Source organism: Pezoporus wallicus, unplaced genomic scaffold, assembly GCF_028554395.1.
Source record: "Pezoporus wallicus isolate ANWC-B61680 ecotype Strahan unplaced genomic scaffold, APGP_CSIRO_Pwel_v1 contig_7749, whole genome shotgun sequence".
Taxonomy (NCBI): domain Eukaryota; kingdom Metazoa; phylum Chordata; class Aves; order Psittaciformes; family Psittacidae; genus Pezoporus; species Pezoporus wallicus.
The window spans coordinates 404,798-427,236 of record NW_026638894.1 but is presented as its reverse complement, the minus strand read 5'-3'; the positions used below and the strand labels follow the sequence as shown (position 1 = coordinate 427,236).

Below are 22,439 nucleotides of genomic sequence, written 5' to 3'. Positions count from 1 at the left end.
GAACCTTCCCCTCTTCAGGCTGGACAACACAAACTGTCTCAGCCTGTCTCCATAGGAGAGGTGCCCCAGCCCTGTGATGATCTTTGTGGCCCTTCTCTGGACTTGCTTAAGCAGGTCCACATCCCTCTTGTATTGGGGGCCCCAGAGCTGGACACAGTACTCCAGGTGGGGTCTCACAAGAGCAGAGTAGAGGAGGAGAATCACGTCCCTCAACCTGATGGACATGCTCTTTTGATGCAGCCCAGCATATGGTTGGCTTTCTGGGCTGCAAATGCACATAGCCAGGTTATGTTGAGCTTCTCATCAACCAACACTCCAAGCCCTTCTCCTCAGGGCAGCTGTCAGTCCATTCTGCACCCAGCCTGTATTTGTCCTGACACAGGTGCAGGACCTTACATTTGGCTTTATTGAACTTCATGAGGTTTATACTGGTCCACCTCTCAAGTGTGTCCAGGTCCCTCTGGATGGCATCCCTTCCCTCCAGTGTGTTGACTGCACCACACAACTTAGTGTCCTCAGCAAATTTGCTGCGGATGCACTAAATCCCACTGTCCATGTCACTGACAAAGACGTTGAACAGCACCAAACCTGTCTTCATTTGTGCACATACTCTTGGTGCCACATTTCAAATAGCAATAATAGATCCTGAAGGGTGAACTGATTTTTTTTTGCTGGATGTGAACTCCAAACTCACTAGCCAAAGATGTTTGGTCTCCTTTACATGCTGGCAGTGTTTTTTCATCTAACAATATTTAGTCTGTAGCTTAGTAAGTCACTAACAAATCAAAATATAAACAAATATATTGAATTAACATTTACTTCTACATTGCTTATTTCTCATGCTTTCTCATTTGCACAGTTATAGGGAAACAGCTTGATCCTTGTGAATGTGAACAGAATATTTTAATTTTTACTAGATAAAAACATTTTATAGTACAAAGAATCTTTTAAATAGTTTTAACTAATACGCTTTTCCAACAACGACATGTTCTTAAAGTATTTGACATTACAAATCCATAAACAAACAAATCTGGTTTTAAACAGATCAGAAAACTTGTTCTGAATTACATAAAAGTTGCTATTTCTGGGTTCATTGGTATTCATAGGAGATTGAGGTTGTCTCTGAGGGATAAAGGAAGGTGGAGGCTGCCTTTTTATACAATGTGACTGTAATTTAGTTTCACAGACTAATTTTGATAAAAGAAGTGAAGGAGACTGAAAGGAAGGTGGAACTGATATAATTTGGAAGACAGAAAAGTGGAGAAAAAAAAATTTGAGGCAGATTTGGTAGGTAAAAAGCAGAGGAGGGAGAGCCACTGAGTAAAACATGGTTAATTCTGCAAGAATGACATATATGTATTGTAATGTTTAAAAAGCCTCATATGTGAATGATCTATTTCAGGAGGAGAGGGGAATTCATTTTAAGGTGCAGGGTAATGCAAAATAAAGTAGATAATGCACTATAATGCACACATTTCCTGGTTTTCTGAGTTGCCACCTTCTGACTAAGCTTCAAAAAGAAAATTACAGTAGTTTTCCTGTGAAGGCTTCATTATATATGACAATATAAGTCATCAAAGATTACAGTGACTGGAATGAAAATACAGACCGACAGTGGAGTTCTCCAGTGTACAGCAGGTTAGTGCAGTTACACAGGGCTTCTTTGCAGTACCTCAGCAGTAGGGTCTCAGTTTGCTGTATGTTGTGAAGTGCTGTTTTAACAGTTACCTATTATTGCTGGCTCCATATATGGATTTTTTACATCTCTCATAACAATGTTGTAATGGATTTATGCACAGATGTTTAATAAAAGTGGACATAATATATTCCCACTATTCTCAGAGACATCAATAGGCTTTATGAAAATCACAGACTGTATGGCTACAGAGACATCTTATACAACATCAAATTATCTAGTATATTGATTTGAAAGAAGATTTGAATAGATCCAGGCCTTTTCTCTCCACAAGCAAAACAAACAACTGCCCAGAATTTAAACAGTTTAGAATGAAAAGATAATCCAGCAACTCTATGTAAAGGACTGATAACAGACTCTGGCTCACTAAGGCACTTCACTCAAAGCTCTTCTATTTCAAACTGCCGAATAAGCAGCTGTTCAAAATGACAAGTGTATCAAAATCCTTGCAGATACTGAAAATCATCTAGAGTATTATTTTGGGTTTGTATTTGTTTGTTTTTAAATTGGTTAGAGATTCATTCCCCCATTCAATCACAGAATCACCTTGCCACTTTCAAAATAGAGACCATTGTCACTTTAACCAAGCAAGTCTGAAAGATGTGCCAGGAAGAGAAATCCTAAATTCTGCACCCTTATAATCAAAAGTTTACATATTTCTGTTCACATGCATCAGACTGATTGCATACACAGCTTGTGTCACAGGAATGGCCGCAGCGAGCAATGCCAGAGATTTCTGAATATTTTGCCTTTTTATGTTGGGGGATATCTGCAGACTGGGAAAAAAACATTCAATATCCTCAGACATCTGTAAGATTTGATCTTTAGGCAGAAAAAAGAACATTCCTGGGGAAATCTGGTTATATGTCTGGGCTGTGTAAACTGTCCAGCCAACCATCTATTCTAGTTGTCTTAGAGACCAAGAGGGAGGGACACTGTTTGAAGATGTGTAAGGACTTATAGCATAACCTCTGTTCTGTGTTCTACCTTCTGCAGTTCAAAATCTATTTTACCATGTTGTACCACTTGCTGTACAGCGAAATGAGATTAGCATTGTGGTTCTGGAAAAATAACACCTAGAAGGTGGTTTAGTTTAATCTGTCATACGAGAAGTAGGAGGGATTGTCCTTTAACCAGTACACAATGGCAATAAATTGCTGTTTTAACTGCCTGTGTACTAATTCCTGCCTAAAGTGTAAGCAAAAAAATTGAAAAAAAGCAACAAAATTACATCTTTTATAAATAAAACATCAAATTTTTAATTGGGGTAAATTTCATGCAGATAACATACTGCACATACTGCAGCATAACACAGAAATACTGGCTCTTTAGAATTTTTGCCCTGAGTAATTTGATGTTTTTCCTCAATTTCTTCTTCCTTTAATTGCTAAGTATTACACGCTCATAACAGCTGAACAATGTTACAAGCACTTTTGCTGAATCAACATCCTAGCAAATGTGCTTGATCATCATGATACATTTGCTAATTATTGTACTGAACTTGAACATCAAAAGCTGCAGAAGTATTTTAAAGTTCTGTCTCTTTCCTTACATCTTCAATTATAGATTAAGGATGGTCATTATTTTTGTACTTTAAAGTCAGCGTCCATCTTTATTCTGATTTCATGCAGTATGGCCTTTATATTGGTGTAACAACAGGGTGGGAGTACTTACGTTATTTTGTGAAGTCTGTTTAATTTGTTTCTTGTGGAAATTTGAAATCTCCCAGTGAAAACAATGATTTTGTTTTCATCTTCAAACCATTTTTACCATGAACAGCTAAGACTTTTTCTTTCAGTGCAGAATTTTGTTACTTTTATGTGTATCTTGATTTTGTTCAATCAAGCCTATGTATAACATTCTATAGCATTTGATAAGGTCTAGTTATTTAAATGTATCATTCCTTAACATGGATTTTCAGGTTTGTCTGCTAGGGAGGCTTAGGGCTTTTTTTCCTTTCTTCCTATATACCACTCAATGATTAGTCTGCAAGTTTTGTAGTAATCAGAATTTTCATGGCATGGAAATCGGGGGTCCATTAAAGTTATTTTTTGTAATTTTGTATGTAAGTATGAACCTCAAGAATGCACCAAATTCAGTAGATCGTTGGGGTTTTAGTGAGTTGTTCTGGGTCTGATGTTACCAATTTCAAAGGATTATTTACAAGCAATTATTCAAATTGGAAGAAAGAAACTGAAAACCAACTCTCTAATTTACTTTATCATGTTCCTTCGGTGGTGACTGTCCATCTGTTAATAAAGCTATCTTATTGTAAACAGCGAAAATCTGTAATACAGGAAATCACATTAACGCTATTGGCAACTTCTGTATTCTTCTTTAGTAAAGCCGCTATTATTATAAACGAATCTCTTAGTGACTATGGGAATGCATTGCTATGGTAACCATGATCCACAACAGCAGCTGCTTGCTTTTCTTTGCTGTTGCATATATACATTAAAGATGATAAGGTCTCTTCTTTGAATTTTAATATCTTTAACCTGAAAAAGGACATCAGCATTTCAAAAGCTACACATCTGATGTCAGATGAAGCTGATCTATGAGTTAGGGTTATTTAGTCATTTAGTTTCAGTCTCAGAGTTGTTGAAAATTAGCTAAAACCTTAGCTTTAATGTGAATTGTATGCCATGAGAAATTACTGCACAAAGGGTAACACAATGAAGTCCCTTCCATACTGTTTTGTCAGATTGAAAAGATGAGAAGATTTTCCAGTAATTCAGTTTCAAAAAGTCTTTATTATCAATACTCATAATTTTTTTTAGTAATTATAGTCAGTATTTATGAAGACATTTTCCTTGCTTGCCAACCTTTCTAGTACATAAGTGGGACTTTGTCTTCCAGTAGGCCTTTCATTTTTTTTCCCCATTTTTTTAATTTTCTTTTTTTTCTTCCGAATGTCCCATACTCCAAGAACTAATATTCAGTCAGTTGTCTTTCGGTTCTACATTGTACTCTATTTTACATTTTCAGAGATGTCTTTAGATCTAAGCTGTGCCATTCTGCTATTCCATTTAGATACTTCCTTGACAGTGTGCCTCTTGGTCCAGCAGGCAGATGAAGCATGAAGTGTGTTCCTTATGTCACTAAGAGTAAAATAATCCCATTAATCATCTAAAGATACTTGTGAGAGAAGTATTTTATGTCATCTGTGCTTTAAAAATGAAGAAAAAATAACACAAAGATTACAAGTCAGATGGAAATGTCTAGTATTACTTATAAAAATAGATTATTACTTGGCATAGAAAGGGTCAAAAGAATTAAAATACTGTGTTCTCCAATTTCTAAGGAAAGATAAAAAGGTAACAGTGTTTAGTTGAGCATTTTTTAAAGATTCCTTAGAGACAGTGTTTGAGAGGGGGCTCCCTAAGACTGCTTGAATTTGCTGTATTACAGGTATCTCTGAGGTGTATATGTGAAATTTAAAGAGTGTATGTGAAGCAAAGCTAGTAGGGAGAGGTCATGAATGTAGATAAATATGTTAAAAAAAAAAACCTTGAACTTGAGGCCACATGAGCCCTACTACTCTTGAGAGCCTGGTAGATAAAATCAGCCGTTTGTGTCTGTCGTGGTTTAAACCCAGTCAGGTAACTTGTTCACTCACTCCCAGTGAGTGGTGCCGAGGTGACAACAATCGAGGTCCGTGTCCCCCTCCCCACCAGGGCTCTCCGCTTCCCCGCTCCTGGAGGAACGGGGAGGAGGATCGAAAGAGTGCAACTCCTACGGATTGAGACAAGAACAGTCCAGCAACCAATGTACACAAATAACCACCGCTACTATCAACTACAACAATGATAAGGGAAAATAACAAGGGAAGAGAATACGATACCACCGGCCAAGAAAACGAGTTCCACCCGGAAGCCCCTGTCCTTCCGGATAACTCCCAGTCACCCCCCACCCCGGGCATGACGTGCTGTGGTATGGAATACCTCCCTGGCTAGCCCGGGTCAGGCGCCCCATCTCTGCTTCCTCACAGCTTCCCCTCCTCCCTGGCAGAGCATGAGCCTCACAAAGTCCTTGGTCAGGGTAAACATCACTTAGCAACAACCGAAAACATCGACTTCACCAACACTGTTCTCAGGCTGGAAGTCAAAACACAGCACTGCACCAGCTACCACAAAGGAAAAAAAAACATGACTGCTACTGCTGAACCCAGGACAGTGTCCAAGTCACACAGGTGGTGTTGAAAATCTCATTCAGGATTCTCTGCTGGGGTGAGTATCCTGGTGGGATGGTGAATGCAGCTCCAAGGACTGAGAGGAGATGTTTAGCAGGTTCTTGTAGGTTTTTATAAAATGCAATACAGAACCAAAGGAAGTAGGGGGAGACAGAGAATTGGGTTAATTACTAGGGAAATCTTTTGATAACTGTTCATGAGGGGTGAAAGGAGATTATTAGGGGAGAGCAGGGGCAGCCATGAGGGAAGATCATGAGGGGAGGGGGGGGGGGGCGGTCATGAGGAGAGATCAGGAGGGGCAGCCATGAGGGGAAATTGTGAGGGGATAGGAGGGCTGGCCATGAGGGGAGATCATGAGGGGATACGTTGTACTTGCCAAACAATCTTAAAGCTTCACCTGGCAGATGAATAGCTATTCAGAAGTAAAACAGTAATTAAATAAATTTTAGCACAATGTATGTGCTAGAACAGTTTATGACAGCTATTGAGAATAGTAATTATTCAGTAACAATAAATATAAAGCTGTAACAGGAATTAAGTTTTAGTGAAAAGAGTAGAATAGGAAGAATAAAGACAGAACATTGTATGGTAATAAATATGTTTAAAACTTAAAAGTTAGGTGTAGAAAAGGTAGAATATGGGTAGGAATTGGTAGCTAAATTCAAGCCTTAGTGTCTCAAAATCTTAAAAAGATTCCAATACCATCTACACCATGGGGGCATATTTTGCTAGTAAAAATATTTATGTGCTTGAGGTTCAGCTGTATTCAGAAGGGCTGAACATCTCTTACAAGCTTTAGTGCCTTCAGAATTGAAAACAACAGAAAACAATTCTTTGCTTGTGTCACGTCAATGGCTTCATTCAGTAGGAGGAAGGACACATCTACCAGATGTATCGCATCTGTCAAAGCATCTTACCTGTCATTCTGTCTTTGCATAGGCCTTAACAAAGGAATTTGTATCCCACTTTGAGGGCCAAGAGCTGAAAAGCAGTGTGAAGCATTCCCTGTAGTGGTGTCCTTTGTGAATACTGCCACAACAACCCAAAGACCTCCTTCCTTTGGAGTCTGCTGAACTGAAGAGTCTGGGAACTTGGCGCAGCATTTTTTTGTAGTTGTTGTTTACTTCATAAAGATTTTTGAAATGAACAAATGAAGATTTAACCTAAAGGAACCTCTTAAATCTCAACAAGTTTATCAAAATAAAAAATCAAGTCTTGAACAAGGTAAAAAAAGGTACCACTTTTTTGTTTTCAAATGTTTTTAAAAGGGCTGCAAATATAACTGTGTCTTTAAGTAGAGCTTCTGCAATACACCACAAACTCCATTGTAAATAATTATAATCAAGGGACTGAATGAATAATTATAATCAAGGGACTGCACCATTTTAAGAATTTTTGCTAAGGAAGTGAAGATCTGAAATTCGCTTCTAATTAGAAAAACGCTGCAGTCAAGATTAGGCTTTCTAAGTAAAGGATTAAACACTGAAAGTTTAACCATGATCTACTAACTGCCTACATACCTCACCGTAACTAAGGATAATTTTTACTTGCTTTCCTGTGGGTTCTCTTCCCACCTTATTTTCTCCTGCTTAAGTCAGATCTGAAGTCACAGACTTTGTCAGAACTCCACAGTGTTCCAGACACACCAGTATAAATTCCTTACAGGTTCAAGTGTAAATGATAAACGAACTAGTTGTTTTAAACACAAATATATCTCATAAGTAAGAGCATCAAGGAAGTATAAGTTAGAGCAACAAATACTAGAGGGAATTTTAAAAGGTGTGGAAGACTCCCTGACTCAATCTGAACAGGGCTACTAAAGAGTTGAGAGGTTTTCTTCCAGTTTAACACTATTAAATAAAGCTTTCATTTTTATGGAATGGGGAAAATCCTCAAAAGGTGAAATTAAGCTTTTCCATCTTACAAAAGTGAACAACTGTCCTGGGTTCAGCACTCATTTTTTCTCCTTCTTAGTAGCTAGTGCAGTGCTGTGTTTTTTGACTTTCAGCCTTGGAACAGCACTGATAACACCAATGTTCTTAGTTGTTACTCAGTAATGTTTACTCTGACCAAGGACTTTGTGAGTCTCATTGACCTGGGTTCAGCAGTAGCAGTCATTTTTCTCCTTGATAGCTGGTGCAGTGCTGTGTTTTGACTTTTGGCCTGGTAACAGAGCTGATAACAATGATGTTTTGATCTGGCCAAGGACTTTGTGAGCCTCATGCTCTGCCAGGGAGGAGGGGAAGCCGGGAGGAAGCAGAGACAGGACACCTGACCCAAACTGACCAAAGAGGTATTCCATACCACAGCACGTCATGCCCAGGATGTAACTGGGAGTTACCCGGAAGGGCTAGAGGACTGTGGGTTTGGAGGAGGTATTGGTCAGAACTTGGGCTGGAGGGGTGAGTTATCAGTCGACTGGTGGTGAGATGTATTCTCTTCCCCTGTTATTTCCTTTATCATTGTTGTTATTGGTGGTAACAGTAGTGATTTGAGTTATACCTTAGTTACTAAACTGTTCTTATCTCAACCCGTGGGAGTTGCATTCTTTTCGATTCTCCTCGCCATCCCTCCAGGAGTAGGGGGAGGGCAAGGGGGGGGGGAGGGAGTGAACGAGCTGACTGACTGGGTTTAAACCACGACATTCATGCTCTGCCAGGGAGCAGAGGAAGTCGGGAGGAAGCAGAGACAGGACACCTGACCCAAACTGACCAAAGAGGTATTCCATACCACAGCACGTCATGCCCTGTATATAAACTGGGGGCAGTTACCTGGAAGGACTAGATCACTGCTCGGGTAGAGCTGGGTATCAGTCAGCAGGTGGTGAGTGGTTGTATTCCCTTCCCTTGTTATTTCCGTTATCATTATTATTATTGGTGGCAGCAGCAGTGATTTGTGTTATACCTTAGTTACTGAACGGTTCTTATCTCAACCTGTGGGAGTCACATTCTTTCAGTTCTCCTCCCCATCCCTCCAGGGGCACAGGTAGGAAGGGGGAGGAGTGAGCGAGCGGCTGAATGGTTCTGGGTTGCTGGCTGGGCTTAAACCATGACAACAACCCCAAATTAGTTTCATCACTCTTAGCTCATTTCCATCTACCTGTGAAGTACCACAGAGCCATGCTGCTGCTGTCCCAAGGTCTTATAACATGTTGATAACATGCCTAGAAATGCCTCACCAGCCCCTTGTTAAATTAGTTGAAGACAGCCCATGCTGGGCAAATGTTCATCAGGGAAGTGGACTAGATGATCTTCAGACATCCTTTGCAACCTGAATTAATATGCAATTCTGTGATTTTTCCAAATCAGAATTACAGAATAAACTCTTGGTTGATTAAGCAATGGATTTACCTTAAAAGAGTAACTGTCTGAAATTTAGTTGCATGCAACATGTAAAATACCAGACTGGACAGCTTAGTAGTCCTTTCTGGTCTAGGAAACCATGAAGCTCATGAAAATGCAATGTAGTTGATTCTGTGATTCTATGTTACAATATTAGATGTAAGTAGAAAAATGGATTTGATATATATGGTCACCTGCTCAACACTTTACTGAAGCTTTGTTGGGAAATAAATAACAAATTACTGGCATAAATTAAAAGCCAATTCTAGTTAGTTTTTGCTTCAGCCAACAGTTTCACATATGGAAAAACATACAGTGCTTATACCCTGCTTTTCAGATGAGCACTGTAACAAGGCCTACATGTTTGCAGACCTCATAATAAACATGACTAGAATAAAGAGTATCATGGCTAATCATGCCCCAGACTTTCAGAAAAGTTGGGTTATGTCCATAAAACTGTGGTTTATATAGTCACAGCAAATTCAGCTTAAATAATCCAGAAGGATATGTTTCTTTTATTATAAGAAGCACAACTAAGTAAAAAAGTATTGCTTTAGTGCTTACTAAGGTGGCTACTTACCTAAGTTACATAAAAATGAATGAATTGGAAGCAGAAAAATAAAAAGGGAAAAAACCCTCAACCACTAGTAAAAAAATGAGAGAAAAAGTATCATAAAACATAATCAGAAAATTCATTAAGAGGGAAATGGATTTAACCACTTGATAATTAAAGCCCACTGATAATGGAAAGCTAATTAAAATTCTCTGGTCACAGGAAGTTAACAAAGATAACAAAAAGGGGAAAAGTACTGAATTTGTATCTTTAAAAAATAAGTAGCAAAACCACAACCACTGTTAGAGCTGGAATGGTCAGGAAAAACTTGGGAGATTAACGTCTTGAAAGTACATGTAGAATTCCAGTGCAAGTTTTAAGTCAAGCCTGAAATTCAGTGATACTAGAAATTATCTTTTCCTTCTCCAAGTGTTGTAAAGTGGCCCACAGTACATTTATGACTTTTGACATGCATTTGTCTACTGAAGTCATATCCAGTTTTAGTTTGTATAACTAGAAATATTCTGTAACTGGACCTCAAAAATGCTACATGGGTATGGTTTATTCTTGGATAACATAGATACAGTAGTATATTCAAACTAAGTAAGAGTGTTAAGATGTACTCTTATAGACATAGAAACAGTAGTCTAAAAGTAGAAAACTTGGCATATGGATCAAATTATAGACCTGTCATAGTGGCAAGAACAAGAGAAATGACTAAGCTTAGATTCACTAATCACAACACAGATCTAAAGGAAAAAAAACAGCTACATAAAATGAAAAACTGTTTTCATTTTAATTCACTTAAAATAATGGGAATGAAAGGATTAGGAATATAACAAACAAAAGTTAATGACTTTTTAAAGTTTTGGAACATAAATTAGACAATAGTAAAAAAGGTAAATCAAAAAACGATACACGGAAATTTGGCATCATATCTATTAATCACCTTAGTACATGACAGTGAGCAAAATGCAATCACCTGTGCTCAAATACTGGTTTGGCATGCGAATGCACCATGATCAGAACTCCCATTAAAATAATTTTAGTTACTAAAGTTTAAATATTACAACTAGATAATATAAACTTAACCCACAGCTAGTTGAAACTTATAACTTCAGTTTGACTTTGCCGGGAGGATAACAGTGTTCAGAGATGGCAGTTGTTTTCTTTTTTTTCTATTCATTAATTCATTGCACAATCTAGACTTTCATTAACTGAAAAAGGCCTAGAGATCTAAACCAAACAAAAAATATTTTTAAGAACTGTTATTCTCTTATTGTTTTACTGATTACTAAATTTAAAATTAAAGGAAAATAATTGCTTGACAAGGTGAAAAATATGACACCAATGAAGACAGCACTGCCAGTAATAGATATTTTGAAGTTGCTATGCTAATAAATACTATTTCTTGTTCGTACTGTAAAGCACTCAAAAGGTGAGTCTAAGGCTGTATATTTTTTTTCTGTTTACCTGCCTCCTGTTCAGGAGACAGCTGTACCTCCAGTTCGATTTCATAAGTTGCATTGGCCGTGAACATTTGCCAGGTTCAAAGTCACCTTTAAAATGTTTGCAGTGCTTTCTGGTCATAAACAGTGAGATAAAAAAAAAAAAGAGTACCCCGTATTTCCTGGAAAGCAGGCTGATTGCTTAAAATTAAAGCACTGGAAGAATTGATGAGAGACAGTTAAGCTATCAATTTTTATTTCATTTATTTATAATTTGATTTTCACTGGGTTTGGTTGAAAAATGAGTAGCTCATAGGAACAAACATTAGTAACTGGTTTGAAAGACAACCCTCCAGTTTTTAAACTGGGTTGCATGAAAGACCATAGTATGTTGCTGGTTACATAGTTAGAAGACACTCATTCATCGATTCTCAGGTATTTAATTGTCAGTATTTTGGGTTCAACAAACTTTTGCTGAATGCAAGGTAGGGTGCTCTCAGAACTCTACCAGGGTGCAGCCATTAGAGTGATGGACAGTCTGAGCATTTTTCCCCTGTTACAAGAGAAAGAGATAAAGAGGGTGCACCCAAGCAAGCTGTGCTGATGAAGAGTGAGCCAGATGCCTTTTTTCCTCCCGACGTACCCAGTTATGACAGTTCCCCTGTGAATGCACTACCTAAATGTTTTGTAATTGCTCAGAAATTAACAACAGAACCTGAAGGTAACCTAAAGGTTGATGCTTACTTTTCACACTGTGTTAGGAGACAGTGTGCTTTGGATCTTCAAACTGAACTGGTTTATCAGATCAGTTTGATATCTGAAGTTTGACTTCAAAATCCCAATTCGAATGTATATATGGTTTCTAGCATATAACCATGAAAATTAATAAAGCTGTATTTTGTAATGTGCAACATAAAGAAACTTACTTCTAGGTATCTGAGGTCATAGGATTGAGGAGCAGTATTATAGGGCAGTATTTTATTAAAATGATATGCCTTTCAAGTTCAGAAATCATTCATATTTCAGAGCAAGTTTTGCAGCAGTCCTTATCAATCACTGATACATCTTGTATGAGAGATAAAAGAAGAAAAAAGAAACAGCTTCACCAAGTCAAAACATCAATAGTTTTATCCTCTGATTCTGAACCAATTCCTACGGAGACAAGGTCAGTTAAATTACATACTTTCTGTACTTTACTCCAGCTGACAATCTGCTGGTTATAAAGCAAGAACACAAGGGCTCAAATAGATTTTTCTGACATGGTGTGCCATCTGGCACAAAGCAGTCTTACAAGTGCTGCTTCCCTGCTCTGCTTTTGCAGATCTAGTGGCAGCATAATTATAAGCCCTGTCAGTCTTCAGTACCAAAGTTAGCTTAATGCAATCTATCTGCAGGTATCAAAAATCACCGTTGCCAGATGCAAATGTTTCATGGCCCCAACTTAAAGATGTAATTATATTTCCATGCAGAAAAATTCTCCAACATTAGAAGTACATTTTAGAGTGTAGTAGGATTAAAACAAGAGGTAGGGAATTATATCTGTGACTGGTTGGTATATTGGTGCTTAATGGAACAGCACATTAAGTAGCAAATGAGTTATTTCGCTGTTATGGGGCCAAATTGTTATCTTATTTCCTCAGATGCAAGAGAGATGAGAATCTGCGAAGCAGTAACAGAATGAACCATCATGCGGTAGTGCTGCTTAAGTGTTCCCAAGCAGCACTATGCGTACATCTCACCACTGAGGCAAGGATGCGTGTCTTTGTAACTTTGATTTCGTAGCATTCTGAATGATGCTAGAATGTGTAGTAATGTTGTGATACTGCACAGATGGTGACTGGCATAAAATTACTTCTTAATTTGTCACCCAGATCAGAATTCAACCTTAGGTCTCCAGCAGGGACAGAACAGTAAATCACTGTGATAATTTTCTTCTTTCAATGAAATTTTTAAAGGCCTGGCTTAATGCTGCTGTTACTGATGAAAATCTTGTTTCCCAGGCATTACTGCTACAAGGGAGAAAAGACTGCAGAGTTTGCAGTAAGAATACCATGTATTCAGATATGCTGAATAGCCAGGTCTACAGTTCTGAAAAATACCTTTTAACACAGATTCCATCGTATTTTTTCCAGACTTATTTTTAATAGTATGGCACTAAATGGTGTGATTTCATCTTCCTTAGTATACTATTGAGTATTCCAGTTAACAGAAGGCTCTCCTTCAACCTATTTATGATATAATATTGTTCAGTGGAGTCAATATACATTTCATTCTGTAGAGGTACACAATAAATTGTGTTCATTCACATTTAATAACCACGATTTTGTACTCCCACAGCTCAACTGTGGGAGTATAAAACACTTCTAGAAAATTAGAGAAAGCCATTTCATGTGTTTCTGATTTACCTGTCTTAAACTGAAAAAAAGGCAATTGTTACTGCAGATTAACAGGACAAAAGAAAATGTCACCTAAGGCATTGATTATAGCATGGGATTTTTCAATGTCCCTAAAGGTTCCGAACATATGTCATAGTTCTGCAAAAGTGACGAGTGCTGTATCTGGACAGATATTTCTGGTATGCTGCTGTAATCCTTAAATAGCAAGAGTCCAGTTTTATTGATTCTTCAGTTTTAGAACTGCCCTTCTCCCCAGGAAACCTCTGTGCACTGTGGAAGTAATTTTAAAATGGAAGCCCATAAATTCTACTCCATAGTTCAATGCATAGGAAACAGAGTTGGTTTTTGTAAATGGGATTGAAATGGAGGACAGAGTTGAAAGAAAAGATGCATCTTCCATAAAGCTATTGGCAGCTTTTCTTCAATAGCATATCCAAGAAAAGGATTGTACGTGGTGGCATCAATATATTAAGCCCCTGTACAGCTGCATGTGTTCCTTTAGGAAAATGCCTGAATTATTTGGCAATTCTTAAGAACACCACTGAATGCTTGTAGAGTAACTATTTAGGGATTCCAGAATCATTCAGAAACATGAGTCAATTAAATCTCACAACAAGACGTAAATGATAACACCCCTACAGGAAGTCCTTGGCAAAGTAAGGCAAGAAATTCGTATGTCTCATCTCTCAGATCTGGGCTTTAGAAGAAGTAGACTTCATCGATTCTACATTTCTTATGAACAATTTTCATGTAGATTTTGTCATATGAAAAGATCTGTTTCTTAAAGAGAAAGTATCATAGCCCCTGAGACAGTCATGCTAGATTTAAAGGGGAAACAAAAAGCCCAGAGTGAGGATTGAGAAGTGGATTCCTAGCACCTTTGTGCTTTGATACAGTATTTTCTCTTGGTTTAAAGGGTCCATATATTTGCAATGATGCTGTCTTCTCCCAATTTCGTCTTGACACAAGTCTTGACATTGACATCTCAGTGTTTTTAATTGATTCTATGTATTAGCTGAATTTTCTTGTCCTTCCTATATGGGTTTTCTTACAAGACGAAATAACTGTTCCAAAGGAAATAGTTGCTGCCTCTTCATGAGAGAGGGATGGGGCCAATTCCCAGTTTCATTGTAGATGTACAGCTGTAGATGAGCTGTAACAGTTGTCCAATGTCTCAAGAGCAGCAAAATGGAAAAATACTTAGTAACTTGTCCAAAAGTATTTTCATTCAGAAACTCTTTTACATTTTCATTCAAGATTTCTTAATAACTGACTGTTTTTTCTTGGTTTGTTTGAATAGCTGGGATTTAAGTTGTTTGTTTTTTCTTTGGCTTTCCCTCAGCAAATCACATGAAAAGGAGTGGAAGGAGGAGGAAAAAAAAAAAGGAAAAAAAGGAGAATTCCTATTTACCCAAACCCCCAACATTTTTTAGCATTTTTTGAGAAATAAATCTCTTTTTCCTCATTAAGTAACACTGTATTGATATCTATTTGCTTTGCAACAGAAGCTCAAAGGATGGTATTGCTAGCAACTTTTGCTTACAGACATGAACCCTGGAAAAAAAAAAATCCATTATTTACTGTACTTCTGAAATTGTTCTCTCACATGAAGATGTTTAGACAAGTTAAAGTAATTTCAATGCTTCCTTAGGACAAAGCATACACTAATCCTTTTAGCTAGTATTTTCAGAAATACAGGCCCTCAGGTGTCTAAATTCCTACATAAAATATGAAATGGAATTTAGTTTTATATTGAATCGAGGTAGAATGGCAGAACGAGAGTAATAAGTAGTGAATTGCTTGGGTTTATGGCAATATCACTTTTATGAACTGCAAAACAAATGTGTGTCTGCTAGATTGTGCAGAAAGAAAAATCAAGCTAAAGCAGAATAACAATAATTTATAGCTGAGCAGATGACTCAGGCCAACTCTAGAATTGATTGCAGAGCAAAAGTTCTGTTAAAAATCCATTGTTTAGCTGGCTAGCTGTTCTTGTGGCCCCTCCCATTCATTTTAAAAGAGTGATAAATTTGAGGATTGTCTCAAAGGGGTTCTTTCAATTACAAAAATCATACTATTTTTCTTTACAAAAGTATTTTAGTAGAAATTCTAAAAATATTAAGGAAGGACATATAAATGTGTGAATTTCCATTTGGAATGCCAATATTCCCCTATTTGCCTGCTATGAGTGCAATTCAGTTTAAGATGTGCTCTCATCATATCTTTTAAAATGCCATCTATCTTTTAAAATATCACACAAAAAGTTACATGACCCACAATTTCCTTTTTAAAAAAGCAGTGCAGTAAAAAGTTTTTTCTCAGTGCACAATATTCCATTTCTAGGCTATGACATATATTAGTCAGAAACTTTAAATAATACATTAAAATGTTTTTCCTAAAAAGCCTATCTCTTATGTGAGATGTGAATTATTAAATTCAAAGGAACTGATTTCTATGGGGGATTTAGGAGGAGACTTTGAAATCTAAATTGGGGAAATGCAACCCATTGTGTTGTCAGAATACTAACATAGTTTCACTTTTCTTCTACCATCTTAAGACATGAAAAATACCTATCATTATAAAACATTACAGTATCCACATTCCAAATATTTTATGTAATTTTTAAAATGCATAATTCCTAGATAAAGGAACAACTCCAAAGGTCAGATAATGGTATTTTCAGTTTTACTTCTTTTAAACCCCCTAAAAATTAGTGTGCAAGATGCAAATGTAACCAAAGAAATTAGTTTCTTCCAGAACCAAGAACTGACCTTTTGGTCACCCGTAATGTGTCTTTCAACAAAAAGCTATATTCAAAACCAGAGTTAACAAATATTCAAACAAAATAGGGTATGCTCTGTGGCAGTCTTCCAGAGTCACAAAGAGAACCTTTAGGTCTTCACATTAACTCAGGCTGAAAACATGTTTCGTGATGTAATATATCACATCCCCAAAACACCCTTGTTATTTTCATCTGGAATATATGTTTGAAGGCTATTTCTGTATACATTGAGAAGGGGGAAAGACCACAAAAGTAACAGGGAGTGCTGAATATTTATGACTTGTCTCTCCAAATCCAGCTGATCAGAAAGCTGCAACTTTTCTTCTTTTCCAAGAGGAGTTCAGTTCACTCCACTTTGGAGTGACAGTAGTGGATGCACAAAAGTTCTGGGGTTTGCTGCTACTGAAACAAAAAAAGGACTGCTGTGAGACATTGATCATTTATGACTTTCCTCTATTCATAGAATCTTTGTTCTGGTAGGTGAGGACCTATCCTACTATCTTCCGTACACCTGGAGCAGCTTGAGCGTTGCCAGGATCACACTGTCAGACATGGGGGAAAGAACGTTCTTCATGGAAGAGTTCAAGCTGTGCTCCAGAGGAGAGAAGTTAAGCAGTAACAATATAAATCTAAGTACAACACACTTTTTCTTTCATTTTGCTAAAGCTGCCTCATAAGGAACAACTCTTTCTCCTGACCTGCACTCAACAGAGGTTGAAGACAACCGGCAAGAGAAGGGACAATAAGGTGGATAAAGAGCACTGTTAACAGCATGTCTGAAAACAAAGAAGCAATACCACAAGTGCTAGCTCAGTTTGAATAACTTCCTGCCACTTTCTGTCTGGGACACTAAGGTGATTTCTCCTAAAATGATTTTCTTTTACGTTTAAGGGTGTTGAGAAGATACGCTGTTTTTCTTAAGAAGCACCTAAACTGTGAGAGACATGAGCATCCACAGAAGTCTCCGTGTCCTGGAAGCACACTTATTAATCAGTTAGGCACTTAAGGAGCAGTTGCAAGAACAATGTGTGATTTGAAGACACAAATCTTCCTTTGTTCCAAGCCTTTAGTAAACTGGGATGATGAGCTTCTATAGCTCCGCTCCCTAACAGTGTCACAGAACTGCTGTAAGTTTTACATGGGGCATTCCTCAAGCAGGGAATTATTCTCCTCTGCCTCAGTTAGGAACAGACAGAACTTCATTTCAGACATTACATTCTTACTAGAAGGATATGGAAAACAATGTCTCTCTTTCAAATACCAGAATATAGTTTGTCCATAGATAATACAAGAAAGCACCAGGCAGCCAAGCAAAACATATGAATAATCTAAAATACATTACGTATGCTTGTTAGAAGACAGGACAGAATCCCTCGCATGCCTCAAAAAGTCAGTTCATAGTTCAGAAAGCTTTTTCCTGCAAAGCAAAAAATCTCACCAAAATTAGTGGTCCCCAAGAATTTTCAGGATTTCAGGTCTCCTGTGTCTCTCAGAACAGATTTGTGGAAAATATTCATGCAATGCCTAAGTTACAAAACCAATAGTTCTAATGTTATTCCATGACCAGATTGACAAAGGAATGAAAATGCAGGAGTCACGACATAATGCTTCGAGTATGATGGAATTTATGTATAACTTGTTAAATTTGAGCTCTACATTATAAAAGGTGGGGTTTTTTTGTGCAATTTCTTCGAATTGCCAACTTAATTTGAATGCAATACTTGTTTGCTTCCTTTCTTCTCTACCTGCAAGTTAAAGATTCAAAGGGAAAAACAGCAAGCCACTAAGCAGTTTGGAGCCTGATCTAATCTGACTCAGACTTTGGACTGGATGACCCACAGAAGTTCCTTCAAACCCAAATTATTCTTTAATTCTGATTTTATGATGCTAAATTAATCATAAATTACAAATTATAAATGCACAGTTATTAACAATTGTGGAGTCTCTATTCACAGAAAATATAGCATGCATGAATACCAGGAACAACCAAATTGCCCAACAGGCTAGCATCGAAACAAAGAAATGCCTAATATGGACTTTGATCATCAAATGAGTCTGATCACCAGAGGAGAGTAGAATTCATAAAAGGATATTTTTTCATGATTTATTTCATGAGTGTTCCACAGCTTATCTTTGGAGAGCAGAAGAAAGAGAAACAGACATGACTGATGCAGCAAGAAGAAATGCCAAATTTTGAGGAAATTATATGAAGGGAAAAGAAAGATAAGTGAGCCTGGATTTGCTAAGAGTTTTGGCCTGGTTCCAAAAAACTGCTGCAAAGCAGTCAGCACACCAAAGCATGGGAGTACACACAGGAGTTCTAGTGTTCTGCATGTTTCTGAAAGTACCTGCAGAGTGACTCTAGTACAAATCTATATAAAATACAAAGTGTGATTTACTAAAGACCTCAGGCTCTCTGTTGTAATGGCAACATTTCTCCATTCCGTACATTTCCCTCAGCAAATCAAAATCTCCACTGTGATGACTTCAGCCTAAATCTTTAGAAAGGGATCAATGATATTTATTTCATGTACTTCCATGATTTTCTGTCATCTATTCCTGACTGCTTAAAATGAGCAGATTTTCATACAAAATATGCATGGTAAAACACTGTAAGAGGACTTGAGAATTTTTCAGTTTTGCAGCAGCTGTTGAAGTGGGCATGCCAGTATTTATTCTGAGCATGCTGAAAAGAAGGTATTTTATAATCTTGCCTATAACTTAGACCTTATCAAGGGGGTCAGGGGGAAGAACTGTTTTTCTGACACAAACAGCAGATTTCCACACAGCTTCACAAAAACAGGTTAAATAGAGCAGTAATGGATTCCTGAAAAGGCCACCAGATAAAGGAAGGAATTACTACAACAGTTAGAAGATATGATTATTTGGGTATCACCTAACAAAGCAAACTTAAGTGGAAGGACACATCAAATACAGCACTTTCCAGTCTCAACTTATCCTTGAATTGGATTCCCACAACTTTGAAACTATCTCTAGGATACCTTAAATAGAATAGAAATAGCTCAAAGGCAAAGTTAGCTTTAAGACATTCTTCAGAGGTCATTCCCATAGTGTCAAACAAAAATTCAGGGAGACTGCTGAGAAATAATGGCCTTTGAAACAGCATTATATCTACCATTTCAGTAGGGATACCCCACCTGTGATTGAAGCTGTTTCCTTAAAAATGTGTACTCTCTTGTCACTATTTCCACAAAGTAACAATAGAGAAACATTTCTCCATGATGAAAAATAAATCATCTAAGAATTTTAAAGATCACATTTTTATTTCACAATTTTCCTCTTTAAAAGGATATGCACACACACATGGACCATGATCTGAGAATTGACTATTTCTGCAATATGTCAAAAGATATTATCATGTAAGTCAGTGTTTTGTAAAATACAGACATCTAGGTTTTGTTACAAGCTATTACTGAGTGTAACCATACTCTATTTGCCACTGTGCTGAAAGTAGATTCCTTTTGTTATTTATGCACATGGGAGTTTAGGACCAAACTGTGGTTTCACTGAAGTTAATGGCAAAACTCCCACTGACTTCAATTAGAACAGAATCTGGCTCACAGTCTCATTACTGAGCATAACAATTAAAAGAAGCTTTTACAAGCTGTATTGCTGCGTAAAAGGGCATGAACCATGTAGCAGATTTCATTGAACCCATAGCCAACAGTCATTGCTATAGCAACTGAGGTTCTAACAAAGGTAGTCACTGTCTCTGTAATCATCAGGTGTCTCTATAGCAACTAGAGTTTCCAGAGAACAAGAGAAAAATATTTGAAAACTGTCAATTGGAAGAAAAGAGGTCTGTGAATAAAAAGGTTGGAACCAAAAGCAGCATAAGGATAAGACATGGCTCGGAGTGAGAGCAATGGTTGTCCAGAACCTATGCAAACAAAAGCAAAAGAAGAGACAACAAAGGCCAAGGACTAGGCTAGAGATAAGCAAAGGAGCGATTCAGGCTCTTCCTTGGGCAAGGAAAGCAACATGGCACTCCAGGCAGATATTCCCAGATCTAAATTAGTTACATTTTGGATGTGATTCACTTAAAGAAAGACTGGTTACTACAGGACAGCAGCAGGCATAAACCTTGTTTGTCTGTAATAGGAGTTTACGTCCTCTGGGATTTTCAAAAGTGCCTGCCTGCACTTCTTGTGCCTACATTACAAACATAGCCCCAGTTGTCTTCTGTATGCAAGAATGCAACCTGTGCTCTTGAAATGCTGCTGCTGATGGCACAGTGCAATTATGAAGAAACAGTGGTTAACTGTTCTTAATGTTTCTTATTTACAAGCTTTTAAACAGTGTTCAAGTGAAAAAAGGAACAGCTGCTGTTTGGATAGAGATGAAAACAGCATTGCTCATCATAGGTCTGTTTTAGTAAAATACATTTTTAGGCTCTCAGGTAGGAAGATAGCAGGGTTATCTTCACATAAGGCTGGCCAGCATATGTATACATAAACCTGCACCCAAAAAATACTTTAATGGTATTAGCAGAAGCCATAAAATAAAAATGTTAGCCTAATCCAATTCCCCCTGACCTCGGGGAGACACAAATTTGGGCAAGATGTTTAATTTAACTAGGAGTTACTCAAAACATCTGTGTTCACAGACTAAAAGTAATTCAGTTGGACTAACATACTTCCTCAGAAAACGAAGTCACAAAAATAATTATGTATTACTAACTATCCAGTCATATCCAGTATACTGATGCACTACAAAATGTTTTTTACATAAACCAAAACCCCTGTCTTTAGCCTGAAGAATTGATAAAAGATCTAGTATACGGCTTCGTCAGATTCTCATTTCACGTGTAAAGAGAGCCCTCTAGTGGAATATACCTCCAGATTCAAGTCACGAAAAAGACTAGTCCAAGTCATGTAAACCAGTTATAACAGGTATTTTTAACACTTTCCTTAGCAGTACTTTGTTACACCACAGAACACTCTAATATAACCTGTATCTGAAACACAAGTCACCAAATTAGATACTGTTGAAAAATGTCCCCAAGAAAAAAATCACTGTCGCAATATACTTTGTCCAGCAGCTTTGTTTGGTTTTTTTTAGTGTTCATTTTGTTGTTTGTGGTGGTTTGGGGTTTTGTTTTGGGTTTTTTAAAGATTTAGATGTCAGACACAGTCAGGATGTTCACTGCTGCGGCATGGCAGTCATGGATGCAGTCGCATTTCTGTAGTTGCTGTGTACCAAATGCAGTTTAATCGGTGATGCAATATCACTGGGGTATTATTAATGCCAACAGCCCAGGAGAGTTGATTTATCTTCAAAGATAACTTTTTCAAAGGACAAGAACCTTCCAACATGCAGAAAATCAAGCAATCATGTCACAAGGCCAGTGTGGATGAAGAAGGAACACCTGGATGAACTCAAATGGGCCAAGGAAGCACAAAGAAGGCAGAAGCAGGATCAGGCAACCCAGTAGAGTATAGAGACATTACCTGAGCTTAAACAGTTTTGCCTGAGTCTTTACTGCTATGGTTCACCTTCACACCTCCCAGCCTGCAACAGAGTCTATGGAACTGATGCACTACCTGTTTCGTAGGAGGCTGAACTTAAACCAGTCGACATGCACAAGTCCATGGTTCCGCAACATGAACATGAGTCAGTGTGCCACAGTCCTTCCAGAAATAGGCTGCCTGGGATAAACAGCAAATCAGCTTTTACATGTGTTGAGATTTCATGAACATTCTATTTCATAGTGAACCCTTCTCACCTTTTTAGCTCCCCAAGCAGTCCCCCGCCAGGAAACTATGATTTAAAAAATTATCTTTAAAATTGGCATTTTCAAATTAATTTCTTTATCTAGGCTGGTTTTCAGTTTATTAAAACATAAAAATAAAACAATGCAGTGTAGCAGTTTAGGCTGAAAATGAACATTAAATCCAAGGAAGTAAACCTTGAAAATATACCCTTCATGATCCTGACAATGAACAACATGGGTTAGTATAAACTGTATAAATAGGCAATATCACTTTCACAGAGTTTCATAAGAATTTGC

At 37.6% G+C, this 22,439-nt stretch overlaps 1 long non-coding RNA gene across 1 annotated transcript; it reads left to right on the top strand.

The window, feature by feature from the left end:
- Positions 1–234: 234 nt before the first annotated feature.
- LOC130601124 (uncharacterized) lies at positions 235–21,857 on the top strand. Its single transcript, XR_008972599.1, has 3 exons — positions 235–1,638; positions 12,257–12,395; positions 21,711–21,857. It is a non-coding gene; the product is annotated as an uncharacterized LOC130601124 (long non-coding RNA).
- The last annotated feature ends 582 nt before the right edge of the window (positions 21,858–22,439 follow it).